The sequence below is a fragment of the Corvus brachyrhynchos genome, unplaced genomic scaffold, assembly GCF_000691975.1.
Source record: "Corvus brachyrhynchos isolate BGI_N302 unplaced genomic scaffold, ASM69197v1 scaffold60, whole genome shotgun sequence".
In the NCBI taxonomy this organism is placed as follows: domain Eukaryota; kingdom Metazoa; phylum Chordata; class Aves; order Passeriformes; family Corvidae; genus Corvus; species Corvus brachyrhynchos.
In genome coordinates, this window is record NW_008236767.1 from 2,642,913 (window position 1) to 2,660,956 (window position 18,044).

The 18,044-nt window shown below is 38.3% G+C and overlaps 1 long non-coding RNA gene across 1 annotated transcript; it reads left to right on the top strand.

Moving 5' to 3' along the window:
* The first annotated feature begins 952 nt into the window (after nt 1-952).
* On the top strand, nt 953-9,126 carry LOC108444983. Its single transcript, XR_001859706.1, has 3 exons — nt 953-1,497; nt 2,298-2,385; nt 6,316-9,126. It is a non-coding gene; the product is annotated as an uncharacterized LOC108444983 (long non-coding RNA).
* The last annotated feature ends 8,918 nt before the right edge of the window (nt 9,127-18,044 follow it).

The following is an 18,044-nucleotide window of genomic DNA, read 5'->3' on the forward strand; positions in this document are numbered from 1 at the left end:
TCTGGTATTTTTGTTTGAAGGATTGTGTTATTCTTCTAAACATATTTGAAAGGGTAATGGACATTTATACTTGGAAGACTAGGGACCTATTTGAATTTATGAGATTTCAGTATTTTAAGCTTTAAATCAGTATTTAAAATGTATGCTTATCGTACAATATAAAATCTGTGGTTAAGTTTAGAACATAATGTTTCTCAAGATGTTTACATACATGAGCCAAACTGAGAAAAAGATTGTCAAATAATTTGATACCCGGCTTGGGAGAAAAACTTGGTTGAAATCTTTTCTGAGCTGTGAATCTTTAAAAAGAGTGATCTTAAGTGCACAGTGTTTTTCAATGGAAGTCTGAAAAGATGTAGTCTTACAAGGACGTACTTTATATACACACATTAAATATGTACTCTTAAGCCTCCAAAGAAAGATATATAAAGAGTACTACTTTCAGTAGTGTGATTTATCACCAACAGAACATGCTCAATTCTATGCATTTTCCCCTTGCATTTAGAAACTTATTCTTGTCAGAAGTACAGAAGCTTCCAAAGCTTCCTTTTCTTGTAAAGATGTGCCTGACCTTATCTTCTATAAAAAGCTCTATTTTGGCTAACAGTCTATTTACATAGGAATGCAAGCATAATTAAATGCTGACAGCAAGAGGTCTGTTTGGGTGAAATCTGAATGAATATCTTATAGCGATGTGGTTAACAAACCTTATACAAATAATAAAGAGAAGCTGCACCCTCACACACTGGGCAGTGTTAGCAGAGGGTGTCCTGGAGCGGAGGTATGTAAACAACGAGGTGGCAGTGTTGGGTTTGTGGTGTTGACAGCAGCATAAACAGCATAAAGAAGCCTTCTAAACAAAATCTCCAGCTGATCAGTGGAGCCGACCCACCACAGGCCTCCAGAGCTGCTGAGAAGGAGAGATGCATGACTAGAGGGTGCCTGTGTGTTTCCACCAGTAGGGAAGGCAGGGAAGACGTGCTGTGAGGTACTGTTCAGCCATAGGGCTGTGAACAGGTGTGACCCCCAGAGGCAGAGTGGACCTGGAAGCTGTAGAGGGCTGCTCATCAAAGGGCTTTAGCAGCACCAGGTCTTCTGCTGCCCAAAATTCCAGAAAAGGAAGAAGTAGCCCCACTAGAAGTTAATTCAGCAAAAACAGTAGACTTTCTGTCAGGAAAAAACAGGGCAAGTGAAATCCTGACCACCTTAAATCTATAACAATGTTACAGCTGATTTCAGAGAGTGGTAGAATATTAACTTACCCCTCTTGCTAAGTCTCTCTAGCCCAAGCTTCCTGTGTGGTATCTGAGGGCACAGAAAGGGATCAATACTCTATCTTTCTCCTTTTCTAAATTCTCCCCCTGCCTGTTCTGTTGGAGTCAAAGACCAGTATGTGGTGTTGAAATCACCCACGGATGCTTAAGAGCAGTGCTGCATGAAGGAAATACTGATTTGCGCAGTGTTGTGGATCTTCCTAAGAACAGAGAGTGAGCCCAGGTACTTTCTTTTTTATGTCACAGGCCATGAAAAGTAGCTCTAAGTGAGATATGAACTGCCCTGAACAGATGCAGCTGGTGTGTTTGACTGTGATAAGTGGTGGAAAAGCATGCCATATCTTCCCTTAGGAATGTGTTTATTGGTTGAAATGTTACATTCGAACATACCATTTTATACTGGTAACTTTAAATAGGGAATACATATATACTTGCAGCAAATACTTCAATAGATGGTTATATTTGGGTTTGCTCTTGTTAATGCAGTTATTCACTTTTGCCAATGTTTTAAAATCTATCTGTATAAACTTAGGCATTTAGATCCATATTTCAATTTACTAAGAAGTGGTCTCATTTTCCAAAGTACTGAGAGGCTAAGAGACTTCTTGAAAAATAATTGTATGAGCATCAAGTGAGGTGTTGACACGATTGTATGTAGATGGATGTGATCACAGTTGTTCATATAGAAACCAGATCCACTTCAGATTCCATTCCAGAAGATGTATAGGTGCATTAATTCAGTGCTAATGTGCTGTGTCTCAGCAGCAATAGCTTGTTAGTAAGTGATATCTGGGCTAAAAACAGAAGAAGAAACTGTTTTTGGAAGATTCCTAGGTTATGGTATTTCAAAGTTCTTTGTAGCTGCACTTATACCTACTAAATAGTGAAGTATTTAATAGCATGTTTTGTATCACCACCTTTATTTGGATTGTAATGTAGTTGATTAAATTTGGAAGACTATACCAGCTTGTCCTTTCTTTTTAGTTGACTGGTAAAAGTAATTTGTCACTGTTTCCATCGCAGGGCACATGATTAAGATCAGAGTCAAGAACACAACTGTGCAGATCTCAACCACTGGGACCATTGCTGTGCACTGAGATAACCAAAAAAGGTAGAGACTGAAAGAAGACAGTGTGATTTGAAATTAATCAAGATGTAACAACCCCCTTCTGTAGGCTGTGGTTGGGAATTCTCAGCTGAGCTGAGTGTGCCAATGGCTGATTCACAACTGCTGGCCTGTTCCTTCTCTGACCTAACGCTGTGCTCTCCTCACAGCTGCTGAGTTGCTGATAAATCCTCTGAAGCTGAAAACCTTGGGTTGCCTGAGGTTAAGGGAGCCCTGACAGTCTGCACCAGTTGAAGATCAGCCCCTGGGTGTCTGAACCCTATGGGGAGCATTTTATTCCAATGAGCAAGATGTTTGAGGGAACTGCAGGGACTGTGATCTGAGAATACTGAGGGGAAGCAACAGCCAAGACCCAAATGTTAGTTCCTTTGGTAGCAGCTAACACATTTCCCAACTGCAGTGTTGTCCATGTAACTTGAAAAGAATTCTGAATGAGTCTGTGGCAGAATAAACTAGTTAATGAGATCATGGGAGAGGGCTTTTTTTTTCCTTGATGACCAACTGTTGTCTTGTCTGGCGGTAATAAACACACGACAACCACAAGTAATGGAAGAGCTTATAACTGCCAACAATACTGGATCCCAGGCTTTCTTTTCCATGGGCCAGTGAAGTGCACGGGCCACACTGTAGTTCAGAGGAAGAACAGACAGGCTGAAAGCAAAACACAGTTTCTCCCTTCCAGCGTGGCTTTTGCAGTGCTTCTGAAAAAAATTTAAACTCTCTGTGGAGTATTTCAGTTAATCTTTAGAGACCAGTAATAAAACTCCAGGAAAAGTATGGAAAGGAAAAGATAGGATGCTTTCCATCAGGATGGCTGTGCTTGGTAGGAAGATCTGCTTCTGATTAACATGCCAAGAAAGTATTTAAGTTGAAAGAGAATTTTACTAGACACTTTTAAAGGCAACTGTTTAGAAAAATGCCATGTACTGACCTCTGAGAAAGATCTCCAGAATCAGTGTTTCCTCCCAGTTCACTCTCAGGTTTCTACCTTCTCTGTCTTGCACTCAATAGCAATAGTAATAATACCAATACTTTCTGTGCTGCAACACTCTCTACTTCAAAGCACTTCACAAACACTGGACTAGATTCAGTCTGGTCTTCTACAGATGTAAACTTTCTGTTGAAACCCTGGCTCTGTTATAGTGAATGGCAAATTTCCCACTGCCTTCAGCGGGGTTGAGATTTCACTCACTCCTTGTCAAAGAATTTGGGCAAAGCAAAACTTCTGAAAGAGGTGAATGTGATAGCTGAAAGGAGATGAAACCTCTCTTCGTTGCAGGGAACACATAAATTCTCAACATGGAGGACAAGCACATCCAGACTGTTAGGGGAATGACAGAGGGAAGAAAGCCTAACCAATTATTCATCTCTAAAGTGTCTCTTTTCTCCTAAGTCAAGCATTAGGACAATTCTCTGGCTTTGTTGTGAGCTCAAACTTATAAGTGTATGGCATTTATATAAATATGACTATGGATAAACATCTGCTTGACTTACTAGCTTGGTTATAGCTTACTGACTTATTGATAACCTTAGTTTTCCAGTACTTTTGCTTAGCATTGTCACTTGCAGTTGTTCATATCAGAACAGAAAGACTTTATGCCCCTTTACACAGGGGCAGACCAGTCAGGAGTCAGACCCTTGCTCACATGCGTGCTCAAATGTGTTTTACTTTTTAACACTTAAAACACTGCCACTATCTTGAATGTTTTTAGTCCTTTTTATCACATTGCTCAGTGAAGACAGCCTTTAAAGTCTTTTTGGGCCGAAGAAGATATTGTATGTTTTCAGAAGTATATTTAGAGGTGGCAAAATGTTAAGTGTTTGTTTAACAATTAACATTGCTTTTATAGTTTTCTGATCCCAAAGAAATTACTAGCCATACACAAGGCTGAAGAGGAGGCATAGCACTGAACATCAAAACTGAACAGTGAGGAAGATATTAAGAAATAAAAATGCTTTAAGAATTAGTTGAAACATTGAGTGATGTCGGCCAAGCTATATTTGCTCCTTCAGATCAGGGCGCTGAACCTGAAATCCTTATTTAGGGTAGAATTTGTAAGATGTTGCCATCTGCCTTTGCTTTTGAATGATCCTACTGAGCAGTTCTACCCTCCTGGGGTTTATAAACCCCATCTGTCCAACAGTGTCTGTTACCTGAGCTGTTCTCGTTTTCACCTTGCAGTTGGTACGTCCTGAATATGCCAAAGAGCAGGCCTGACATCTTGGCCTTGTTTTTCTTTCTGCTCTTCCACGTGTGTATCTTATTACATGGAAGTATGCTGAGAGGTAGTTTGCCATGTAAAAATGTGATGAAAATTGAAGGAGGACTTCAGAGTTTGGCCACAGTTCTTCTACATTTCTTTTTCTGTGTATAAGTCTTTACAGCACAGCCAGAAAAGAATGTGGAAACAGCTGAAAAGTAAGTTGCTCTTCTCCTCCTTAGGTCTAAAGTCATAATTTCTCTGCATATTTTGGAGAAGCTGCCTTCCAAATATGAGCTTCACAGAGTTACCGTGGCCTTGTATTTGCATTCTGTGCCTCATCACTAGGAGCAGCTGAACTAGTTTAAATTCTCAAAAGAAATGAGAAATTCATTAGAGACAATAAATCATAGACATCATGAACTTCTGACTAGTGTGAAGTCATTCAGAAATATATTTCCCACCAGATCTCTGCAGTCTGTGGTATTCCCATCAGGTGATTAATCCTCTGTCAGGGTTCAAAAGGAGACAAGGAAATACAGCAGATAAGGAATGCAACATTGCTTATGCTTCCAGACTCTGGGTGATAGAAACAAACTGCAATCTGTTGCAATGCCTTGCATTGCATGCCTTTTAAAAATTCTAAATTATGACTGAAGTTATAAAGTGCTCTGAAGTATAGATGTGTGAATGCATGTAGAGGTCTGTAGGTGTAAAGAATAAAAAATGAAACCACTGCATTAGCTTTCCTTACCAGCTTAAAATACATATTTTTGGATAGTTCTAAGGTTTTCAGTTTTTATTTTTTTCCCTTTGGGCTGGGAAAGCAGTCCCTGTAGTGTAAGAGGAGCACACAATATTTGAAATTGTCTGTTACAGTGATTACTGTCACTATTGGCCTCTGAGCGTGCTTGCACTCATAGGAAAACTTGGCAGCATTGGATGTTACCAGATGCTCAAAGATTGAGTAAAAGTGGAGAGGAGCACAAGTGTATAAACCCAGGAGAAAGAACAACTCAGTGAACAGGAATTATGATTAAATACAAGAAAGAAGAGTGGGTTGGTGGTGTTTGGGTGAAAGATGCGATTTTTCTATAGCAGAGCTTGAAGAGATTTTGACTGAAACCAGGGATCTGAAAGGAAAGTGTGGATCCCCTTAAACATTCTTTCCCTGAACAACTCCAAATCTTGTGGTGATTGCTGTTTGACCTGACTGGCACTATCTGAATGGGAAACAGGTGGGAATGATGTTTGGAGCTGTTGATAAGGATGCTGGTTGATGCTGCATGCCTCAAAGAAGCAAGGAATGGAAGGTGAACAACTTTTGGCTGAAGTCCTTAAACCTTCTTGAATGGTTAAAAGGAAGAGAGTGCCATGTAATGAGAACTGAAATTTCATTAAAGGCATGGAACAGACTGTGTGGCTCTCATTTACACCTGCACAAATTTGGATTTGGTCCATGAAGCCCAGCTACACACTGGTGGAACTGAGCCTGGTGTCTTATGCGTGGTCACTGAGTCTGGCAGCAGTGGTGGGCAAGCTGCTATCAGGAAATGGGGCATGTGTTTCTGTCCTTAGATCTGTGTGCTAAGTGCTAGGCCTGGCCTGACAGATGTTAAAGTGCCTCTGAGTAAGCAGGGAAATTATATACAAAAGTTTCCTATTACAGCTGGAATAAACAATTTCTTAACTTTTGTGTATGCTTGTCTTTCAGAGAGGCACAGTGCTCTCACTCTGTAAGAGCGCTGATTAATTGCCACAGTTCTTCTGGATCCCAGCACCTCTGGAACCTGTGAGAAACTCCTTTTCATACTACTACACTGACTTCTCAAAAAAAGTTTAAGTGCTTCATAAGCATAAATTAATTCAGCCAAACAGCATTTCTGTGATGTGGGAAAACCTGTGCTGCCTCCCTGACACCACTTACTTGACTTGCTTAATATTACAAACTGAATCAGTGATGTAGATAAGAGCCAAACACAGGATCCCTATTTCTGACTTCCTTGCTTCATACAGAATGCAGACATGGCAAACTCTCAGTGTTCAACAAATGGCTGGATTGTAACTAGTGCACCTTTGCATGATAGTGCAAAAGCAATTCCTTTCAAGAATTCCTCCTCCCACTTCCAACAAGGAAAACGCTCTAAAAAACTCACTCTTAAAAATGTCGCACCAAATCTTTTCTGCTCTTTTTACCCCCCTATAACTGTGAGTGGCTTTATTTAACATTCACAATCCGGTTTCTGACATAGGTGGCTGAGTTAGCCGACTGGCCTCTAGATTTGGTTCCCTCTGGAGTCAACAGACAGGTGTGTGTCTAGGAGGTTCTTCCAGAGGATGATTCAGAGCAAAAGTCCAAGTCAGGTGGTCAGATTTGAGCTGAGTGCCTAAAGCCTTGACAAACTCTTGTTCCTGTTTGCAATAGGTGGAGCTGGGATTCATCTGACAACACAGAATAAAAGAAGTGAAATATGTCTGACAGAAGAGGTGATTATGCCTATGCTATGTGAGGGCTCTAAGCAATAGGAATAAATGTACAGTGGAGACATCTATGTTACAGGCAGCTGTCTAGCTTGATTCTCAGTACTGAGCACAACTCAGTAACTACACATTAGTTTTTGAAGGTTGATTAAAATTGCTGGTTTTGCATTAATAATGGGACAACCTGTTGTCATTTGCCCTCTCACTTACATAAAAACTTCTCCCAGACGTTAATTTTCCAGTGAGGGAGGCTAAATGCATGTGAACATTATCTGAGGTATCTTGAATATCTTTTCTAAAGACAAGACAATGACATTTCTCTGTACAAGTTCAAACATGACTCCCCCATGTTGCAAAGAACTGTCAAATTGAATAACAGGTACAGTGAAAGCACTTCTTTCCCAAACTATTCAAATGAGCATCACCTTAAATAAACAGAACCTGGCTAAGGGTTACATGAAAGATTTGTCATAGCAAGAAGTAATATTTGAATGATAATATCTCTTAATTTATTCATTATTTAAAGTTACTCTTTTAAATAGACCTAGAGCAGTCTTTCCCAGGTAACCCCTGAGATAAAGTTATCAGTCTCTGTCTCTCATCTTCACTGCATCCTGCTGTAAATAATGCCTTTGCACATGATATCTCCTACCAGTGGTGATTGCAGTAACTCTTTGGCTCCCAGCAGAAGTAGTTGGGGGTGTGGTTAAGCCAGGATGCAGCGAACATGATTCATACAAAAAACCTCAGACCTTGGACTGCTTGTAAGGGATTCCCACGTTTATTATGTGGGAAAGTGTTGAACATATTGTATAAATTATACAATGGAGCTGAAAGATTGGGATTTCCCTATGTTAGTCAGTTGGTTACTACACTAGATTTAGACCATCATTAAAGAAGAAAATAAGAATCTTTCTTATTATAGACAGCAAGACAATATTCAGGATACTTTTTAATTAAGAGAATCCCAGAGAAATTAGAAAGCGATGCAGAAATTGGAGCAACAACTGATTTGCTTTTGTAAATAACCACAACCTTTACAATGAAATGGCTTGATACTTCTTTTTTTTTCTTGAAAGCAGAGTCCCTTTAGCAATTCAGTTATACAGACAGAAGACATGACCTTTCTGTGGTATTCAGGGCATTTACATTGTCTGACTGATTCTACTTTAGTCATCTGTTATGGTGCAGTTTGGAGGAACCCAGGTTCCTCATACTGCCAGTGCAGAGGAGGCAGGCATGATTTAGAGAAGCCGGGCTAAATGCCTAAAGGAATTTGAAGGAGATGGTGCAAATACCACCTGTGCTTCTACTCTGAACCTCATTTTTCAGTAACTTGTAGTTTTACTGTAAAATTTCTCTTGGAGCTCAAACTTCGCACACATGAAGTCAGAGACTTGTAACAGCCACCAATTTGTAACAGCTGAGGATCTGGCCTAGGATCTGTAATTTTGTTTTTAATAGCTATTTGGAAGAGATTATTTTACAACTTGTTCTAATATGTACATTCCCAGTAGACTGCTCAGGTAATTGCTTAGGCTGTAGTTCAAATATTCCACAGTTTGAAATATACTTGCAGAAAAATCTATTTTTCTGTGTACAGAGGTATAGAACAGTCACTTCTTTGGCATGTGTAGCTATTCCTCTGCAAACAAATCCAAAGTTGTAGGTGTACAAATGAATGAACGTGCAAACATTTTCAGTTTGTATTTAAGGATATATTTGGAAATGTGTACCTTTACACAGCAAAAATTTGTTACCTGGCAGCACACAAGGTTACACAGAAGAAAGAAAAAATGAAGAAATGATCATGAAAAAGATGTTTGACATTGAAGAAAAGTCTTATATGCTATCTTCAGTTCTGCTAACTTTCTCACTGGCTTATATGAAAGATGTTTTCTACCTATAAATTTCTCTTATGTTCACAGGTCAGTAAGGCTTAGTTTAAACTGCTATGCTAAACTTATGTATATATTTATATTATGCATCTCCATAATTAATAAGAAGTTAAAGATCTCTGAGCCACAACAAATTAAAGTGATATTTCAAACAAGGTGTTCAAGCCTGATAATTTAGTGCTTTAAAGATCCTCCCTGCATAAATATGAAATTATTCTGAACTGGGCACACTGGATGCATAGGACAGCTTCATAAGTTAATTTTCCCAGGTTAGAATCCTGACAAACTGCCTCCGTTTGTATTGTGAAATGTATTTCTCAGCCCTGCTCCTGATTTCCCAGGGAACCCTGCCCTTTATATTAGAAGTGAATAATTAGATCACTGGGTTTAATGTTATTATGCAGCTTGCCAAGGTTGGGTACGCTATCACTTGCTAGAAGTTGTTCTCGGTCACCCTAATGATTGTAAGGCAGGACCGAATCTTTACTTTCCCTTGGGAATCAACCTCAGGGTGGCGTCACTCAGTCAATGCATGACTTTTCTTTCAGGGTTTAACAAGCCTCACCAAAGACTAAAGGGTGTATTGTAAAACCAGACCTGCAAAGTCTCACACACCTAACAAATGAGTCCCACTCCTTTTTGCTTAAGGAAAAATTAAAACAAAGGAAAAAAAAGGGTCTTGCCTAAAGGGATTTCTCAGTGCTATTAGGAAAAAAAAATCAAGTCAAACAAATCATCTTTCTCATGCCTAGAGACTCAGTGACATTATCTTTTGCATGACACCATAACTGTGCTTTGGTGGTAGTGATTAAATGCTGTTCAGCAGCTAAGCCCTGTCTGAGAAGTTCTGTTTAAGAAAAAGGACTTTGTGTAGAATGGGTTGTTTGGCTTTCTAGCAGTTTCAAAAAGAGATGAGTAACAAGAGGGTGGGTAAGATTTTGAGGAAGATTTTTTATTGCATGACAATAACTTCAAGAGAATTTAAAAATAAATTTTTATTTAATCCAGGAATCAAAATGCTTCACATTGAAACATTGTTAAACATTTAAATAGGTAAATATTATTGATAATTGAAATGTTTTAAAAGATATTCTTATCTCCCCTCTACACAAAATAATTGGGTAAAATAGCTGTATGTTACTCAGAACACTTAAACACCTCTATTCTGAAAAAGGACTGTAGCTGAAAAATTTGTACAGTTCAGTCAAAATGACTTGAATTTAATACTGCCTCAGAAGACAAACCAGGAATATATATATTTTTAGCACATCTTGTACTTTTACATGCTATAGGGCACATGTGAGTGCTCTAAGGAGAGGATGAAACTGGAACTAAAGAAATTCACCCTGATACCAAGAGCATCTTTGAAGCAAATGCCTGCTGCAAGTTACAATATCAGTGCTTTGTCTTTATTCCACCTGCACATTCATCTAAACTAAATATAGTGTAATGAATACCCTCCTAATGTGAAATATTTAACCTCTAAGAACCCTTTGTAGATACAGCTTTACCTTTTCATTTCACACACCTAAACCTTCACTCACATTCAGCTATCCCTCCCCTATCCCCACACAACCTCTATGGGGCATCCACTTTTAAATAATAAGACACATAATTAGCCATTAATACACTAGAGGTTAATGAGTAGGTATAATCTCATTAACGTAATGGGAGATACAGGTGTAACTTGTAAGCAGCCTTAGGCTGCCAAAGAGTGCAAAGGAGTTATTGCTATCTTTAAATAAAAGTTAAATAAACATGATTCATATCTAAATTTTCTTCATGTACCTTGGCATTCCAGAAAGTTTTATGATTTTAGCTGAGATGGTTAGTTGCTGCAAGCAAAAGGCTAGGAAGTTTGTCCTAGCTGAAATTCCTACCCAAAAGGATGCTGTTGATAGACTTTCCCAATGGGACTCAGACATTATGTTTTCCTTTATACATTGCAACTTTTTGCTGTTGTTTTCTAGTAATTCAACTGGAAAATAAAATTTGGCAAAATATCTACACATCTATAATTCAAGATCACAGGAAAAATCCCTGCTGTGTTGCAGCGCAGTGGAAAATTTAGGCAAATGTGACTTTCTGTGAAATGTATGGTTGTTGCTATCAACATATACATTGTTTATATATTGTACTTTGCTGCTGTGGTCTCAGGAATCACTTGTCTAAAGCCTGGTTTGGTTTGGAGCCAGAAATGCAGCTATTTAGCTCCACAAATATGAATATTAATGAAAAGCTTTTCATTTTTAATTGCAATGAACTAGTGAGCTTCTAAATGAGAGTGATCTCAGACACAAACACTACATACCAATTACTTATTCTTCATTTTTAGGTATAATTTTTTAATAGATAACTTTTCATGTTGCTTAAAGAAAAAAAATTCCTTACTGTTCCTTAACTAATTTGATTCCATTCATTGACCAGAATATTTCCCTGTGATAGCCAGAGGCACAGTATGTTTAAGTGTTCATTAAGATCCACTAATTAATTACATAAATTTCGTTAACATATTATTGAGTGAGGGGTTTGTATTATATTACAAAAGAATCCTTTGTCCTGTATTTCTTTTCTTAGAATGCCCCAGAGCTTTGTTTAAAATTATTAAACCCCACTTCAGTTGCAATTACAATTTTTATCATGAAAATGCAGTGCATTTACTAGATTTTTCAATAGCATCTTACTTTTTTTGAAGAAGCAGTGCAAAATGTAGCATGCTAGACCTTTGATGTCTCTGGAAAATGAATAGTGACTGCAGGGCAACTCCATCTAGCTATGGGTTGCTCGGGTCTCGTGGGAGAAAAGTTAAGTCCTATTCCGTCTGCTACCAGCTGGGAACCTGCTGCTTCCCTCTGTCTGCCTTCCAGAGTGTTTCACCTGCTCCCTTGCCAATCCCAGTCTCTTCAGACAGGCCGTGGAGCAGCAGATGGGAGGTGGGGCAGCACAGCAGTAAGTGGAGCGGGAGGTTTGCTGGCAGGGCTTTCTGAATTGCTCCAAGTCCTGAAGCTGGCAAGGGTGAGAGTGAAGCAGGTGAAAGGGCGTAGTCACTTAAAAAAAAGGATGGGTGGAAAAAAGGAGTGGGAAAAGGGAGTAAGACAGTTAATTTATCAGAGATGGTTAGAGAGATGGTGTTCACAAGGATATTCTTTTTCCTTCGAGCTTTATTGCTTAATGATAAAGATATCTACCCTTGATTTCCTTAAAGCTGTCTGAGAACTCGAACTAAAGATTGCCAGAGATTTCTCTTCAGTCAATGACTGCGAGGACTGGCTCCTCTTTCACAAACATCATCTGCTCTGTATTTTGTTTTGAGTTCAAATGGCACTGTCTAGGCATGGAATACACATGGCATTCTTTTGTCCCCATCACTTTTTTTTTTTGCAAATGTACACATTAAGATTTTGCCTACTGTAGTACACCAGTGGCATACCTATTTCATGACTAAAGAAGCAAAGAGTTTAAGGCTGTATTTCCAAATCTGACCTCAGTATCTAAGAGACAGATTTCCAGTCAAATTCAGAACAAATTCAGCTCTTATCTACAATGATGTCAGTGGGTGTTTTCCAATGAATACAGGAATATGAGACTGGAGGAGACCTCTAGGTCAGCAGTCCTCTGCTGTCACAGACAATCACAGGGCATTTTCATGAACCAATAGAGCTTCATCTAAAATTTAAGCTAAAATTTTTACGTTCCTGTCATAAGATTGTAGCAGAACTTTCCTCCTTTACTGTTTAGAAGCCTTCCTATAACTATCACATTGTATTTATCTCAGGGGGATCATGGCTTTACTTCTAGGTTAACATCTTCAGAGGCGATGTGCACCTGCAGCTTCCGCTGATGACCTTTCCAGCAGGCTTGTTCCCAAAGCTGAAAAAATCAAAAGCAAATCCCCCCATGTTCATTATCAGTAGTTTGAACTAAAAAGTTTTCAAGTCAAGAATGAACCCACATTAGAAATTGTATCATATCACTGATGTCTCCGGTGCCTTGATACAAATTCAAATCCCTTTAGATTTTGATAGTCTTGAAATTGAGAGGCATCATGCATATGTAATTTTGACCAGTAAGAACCTATGCTGTTGACATTGTCATCCAGTAAAATGTGCTGACTTGAGGGACATGAATGCATTGTGCAATGCCTGAGAATTATCTCTTACTAATTAATCCCTCTTTGTTTGTAATCTCATGGGAAATATTTTTTCCTGTATGGCTGGAAGGAATATATGGATGAATCCTTAAGGTGGCCTTAGTATTTTATCTAGCTTTTTACAGAAATTCCCTTCTAGCTAAAAATAGGGCTAATTAACTTCCATAGTTAGAAGCCTTGTTTGCCTCCAATGGCTTTCTTCTTTCATGGATGCACTGAGTGCTGACTTTGCAGTATCAGCAGATTTATGTATTGCCTGAGGTTTAGACTTTTTCTAACTTCTTTTTTTTTTTTTCCTTAGGCTTTACTATTAAAAGCTGTATAAACAAGCCAATATTGGGTTCTGATAATGAAAATAACTTGATGCATATATTTCTATGTGTTAGTGTTTTCAGAGTCAGATCTCTGCAACCATTAAATTCATCAGAAAAGAGAACAGACATTAATTTCTTACAATTAAAAGGCTTGATTCTCATTTTCCTTGAAGGACATCTGCATATTCTTCAACAAGGTACAAAGAAAAATAAAATCATTAGTGCATCGTGCTACTCCTTTATTACTACTACTGTAAATAAAGATTAAACTGAAAATTATTCTTGTCTGCAAGCTTCAATTGAAAGCAACTTGATCAATGCTCCTTTTCTACAAGAACTTTTCTTAACTGTCATTTTATAATTATTTTTTTTCTTAACTGTCACCTGAAACATTTTCTCAAAGGTAGGACTTGGCATAGCAAGTTCCTTCTTATCTGACAGGAGCTGAGCATTCTCAGTCCTTTCCTGGAGACAGACAGCTCTTCAAGGAGCTGGTCCACAAGCAGAATGGTTGTCTCAAGAACTGGTATGTAATCACCAAAATGAAGGTCACTTAGTGCTATTTTCTCGTCAGATGACCCAGTGGAAGTTAACCATGGTTTTCCCACAAGAAAATTACTAGTTTTCTCCTCAGTCTTTATTAGATTTCATTGTAGATGCAAAAGAACATAGTGTCAAACAGCTGACTTTTAATTAGCAAAACTGACAGTGGTTAGGTGAGAAGAAACTGATTAATAAAAAGAATTCTGAAAAAGATAATTTAGTTGAGTAATATGCAAAACAAAAAAAATATTTAAACATGGTTTCAGGGGTTATAGATCTGTTTTTCTCGAAGACTGTCAAAGCAGTTAATCTGAGTGTTTCAACATCTCTATGAGCTATGAATTCACTTTTACTATTATAAATACCGAAAGGAAAGCAAGCCCTTTATTTTCAAAACAGCCTTTGATTTTGCTTCATACCATTTCAGTTCACTAGTTTCAGACACACAAGGCTTGATTATCAGTACTACTAAATAAAGCCTGCCTAAAATAGGGGAAAGAAGAGGGGAAAATACAGAATTTTGCAACATAGTTTTTTCTGTTCTTTGGTCCAAAATAGAAATCATCAAAATTGGCATGTGAATTCCCATTTCTATTCTTTCTATCTCTCCCACAATATCAGAGCAGGTATTTTGACATATTAAGATTAGTGTAGTATGTTTCAGTCTTCCTAATTTAATTTTTTTTCTGTTAGATATTTCTTACACTGATTTTGGGAAACTTGGCTATGGACTCTTTTTTGCTGTCCAAAACAATTGTTTGCAACAAACCTTTCTTCTAGTGTAATTTGTATAGTATTTTGGGGGAACATTAGCAGTTTCTCTCTGAACAATAGGAAGACTGTGTCTTAGAAAGCTCTGGAAAGGATTTAGAGGTCAAAGAAGACAAGTCACTCAACATGAGTTCCCAGTGAGATATTCTGGGAAAAGACTGATGTGGTCCTTTGATATATAAGAAGGGGAGTTGTGAGTAGCATAAGGAGGTGTTTTTACCTCTATCTGACACTGGGGAGATTAACACTGAAAACATGGCATACTGTTGCTGTCTCTTAGCAATGTTGCTGTAACTACAGTGGTCTAAGAATATGAGAAAGATTTGTAGCAAGGGATGCATTTTTGTTTATTGGACCAGCTCAGATGTTTGGAAAAATACAGAAAAACAGTCGGGCATATGGGCCCATCTTCATATCATGATGTCTGTATTAGGAAAAAATTGCAAGAATACAGAAAAGAGAAATAAAAATTTTCCAACCTGTGAAAAAACCCCAAGAGAATGAGAAGTAACACAAGATGTTCATCATATTAAAAACAATACTGAGTGCATTAATGTTTTCAGTTCAGAGCAAATTCTGGGTGCTAAGGGGCACTATGATTTGGAGATGAAAGTAATACTGAGGAGGAAAATAAAAACGTAATGAGCAAGAGAGCAACAAACAATTAAAAAGAAATAAGGCACAATTATTTAGGAAAAAAATGCAAGTAATGATGCCATGTGTATTTGTGCATGCACTATTTGTACAGGTGCCTCCAGTAACTTTTGAACGTGTTTCTCTGCAGTCGGGGGGGGGGGTCTGAAAAGCAATTATGTTTCTACAGCTTTCATGAAAGTATTTGGTCAAGAATAGGTGAAACATCTCTTTGAGCAATCCTGACAGAGAGAGCCGTAGTGATCTGAAGTACTGTCAGGGCCATAATGTGAGTTGTCACATTAGTAACACACAGAGGATCCACAAGGAGTTGGGGAAGGACCTTAAAAATGTTCTGTATATAGGAAGAAACTTTAATCAGAGCTCACAGCTTGTTAGGCATCGAAGTCAATCAACCATGAAACACGAATCCATAGGGGACTAAGCTTTATTAGTGCCAAGCCTGTATTAGCTGTGTAATACTCAGGGTGATTAGCTGTAGGGATAAACTTCCAAGGGAGAAGTGGGTTTGCCATCTTTTGAAGTCTTTGGATGTCTTTTTTGGAAGACAGTGAAACACAAGTAATTGGGTTAACAACAGGAGCAAGTGCAATTGTACGGCCTTTATAACAGAGGAGGAGAGCCTGATGACCTAATGATTTTTTTCTGGCCATAAAAACTTACGAATCCATGAATTATAAGTGCAAAGACGAGTCTTGTGAGGAACTGGCACAATGTCATCCAGCTAATTATCTCTGTAGCTACTGCCAAACGTATGTCCAGGTGAAAGCACCCCAGCCTGGCTACCGGGTTAACGCGCTGTGCTCTAACATCTCTCATTGTTGTCAGTGGAATGTTAATAGATGACGGCAGCACAACAGGGGTGAGGACAGACAACTGGGAAAAGTTTAAGATAATGTCATCAGAACTGAGTGCTGTCACAGTATAATGGTCTCCTGCTGGTACCTAAATGCAGAGGAACTCACGGAAAATTAAACATCAAGGCATGTTCATTTGCAAAGCTGGAGATACGGATCCTATGGCACTCTCCTGTTACAATGGGCTTATTTCTTCCTTAATAAATGGATGCGGAATCAGTGGACCAATATATGCAGAGTTTTTTCTACATGGCCAGAAGCCAGGTGTACTTTATTTTGTACTTAATTTAGATTACAGAGCATTTATCTACTAAACTAAAGATTAAAAAGTATAGATTCAGAATGGATTTGGATTCTGCTGTTAATTCTGCCATGATTGTGATCTCTTTTAGCTCCTGAGTCAGGGGCATTCTTGATGTCAGAACAGTCAGTGCAGAATAGGCATTTTAATTCAAAAGTACCTCACAGTTTGGACATGGCAAGAACACTCCCCCAGGCAGTTACTATTACTTACTTGATAGATATTACTTACTTGATACTTACTTATTAATATGCAGTATCTTGATCAGTTTGGGTTGTGTCTTCTCATGTAAGACCTATTGCGATGCAGGCCCAGGTAACGCACCAAAAGTTTAATGAAAAAAACCCCTGTAATTCCTCTGCAGACTATAAGGGAAGTAAGACAAGGCTCTGAATTTCCCTCTCTGTACACACAAGATGTATTACTTTATTGTGAGAATTTGTTAGGACATGCTAAAAGAATACAGACAGAAAGATGAGATTTGTATATATTCATATGACTCCAGGAACTAGTACTTCAAGAGAAATACTGATTAGTGTAAGAGCTAAGCACAGAATAACCATGAGAGCTGGCAAGGATGATCCACAATTAATAATGTATGACACTTCCAGTAACTAGCAACAGCTACTTGTTATCCTTTCATTAGCTACAAAACCATGTTACATTTGGATTTGGATTCCATAAATATCTACGTGAGTATCTGGATCTAGAATTCTGGCTCGGATTCAATTATAATTTGCATGTTATCTGAGTAGCTGAATCCTTTCTAATCTGTATCATTTAATACAGGGCAGCCACCGAGCATAAATACTGCTGTGTGACTGCTGGTATTTCAGTAAATTATTTTTTAAGACTTGCTTATACTCATCTTTTAATAGGTTCACTTTAAACCAGCAATCTCAACAATTTTTTAAGAGATTTTCTGAGGAAACCATGTTTCTCTTCTAATAGATATTAAACTTCCTTGTAGTCAAAAATGAATGATTTGACAAAATTGCCACATGCATGGTCACCTTTGAGAATTAATGCAAGATTAATTTCTCCCGTGTATAATACCTCAACCTTTCTGTAAATTTTAGCAGACTTACTGCATTGGTGAGACTGCTGCGCTGGTGAGAGTAATACCTTTTTGTTTTCATATTTTCAAGGTATTTTTGGTAGTTTTTTTTTCCTCACTGTGTTTTCCAGCACTATGTACTGCTGAAAGTGGAAAAGTTTGATGGAACAGTAGTCTTTCAGCATGACACATCATATGTAATCTTTCACTAGTGTCCTTTGTCCTGCAACAGCTGACAGAGTACCTGCACAGTAAATGATGTTTTCCAGACACCAGTGAAAGCCTGATGTTATTTCTTAAGAATGCAGCAGCTACACCACTAACTGGAATGACACCACTCTAGAGCTAATTCCTCTACTAGTTTCCCACCTGCCTTGCTGCAGAAACAGTTGCCCTTGCTGGCTGCAACCAAGATCC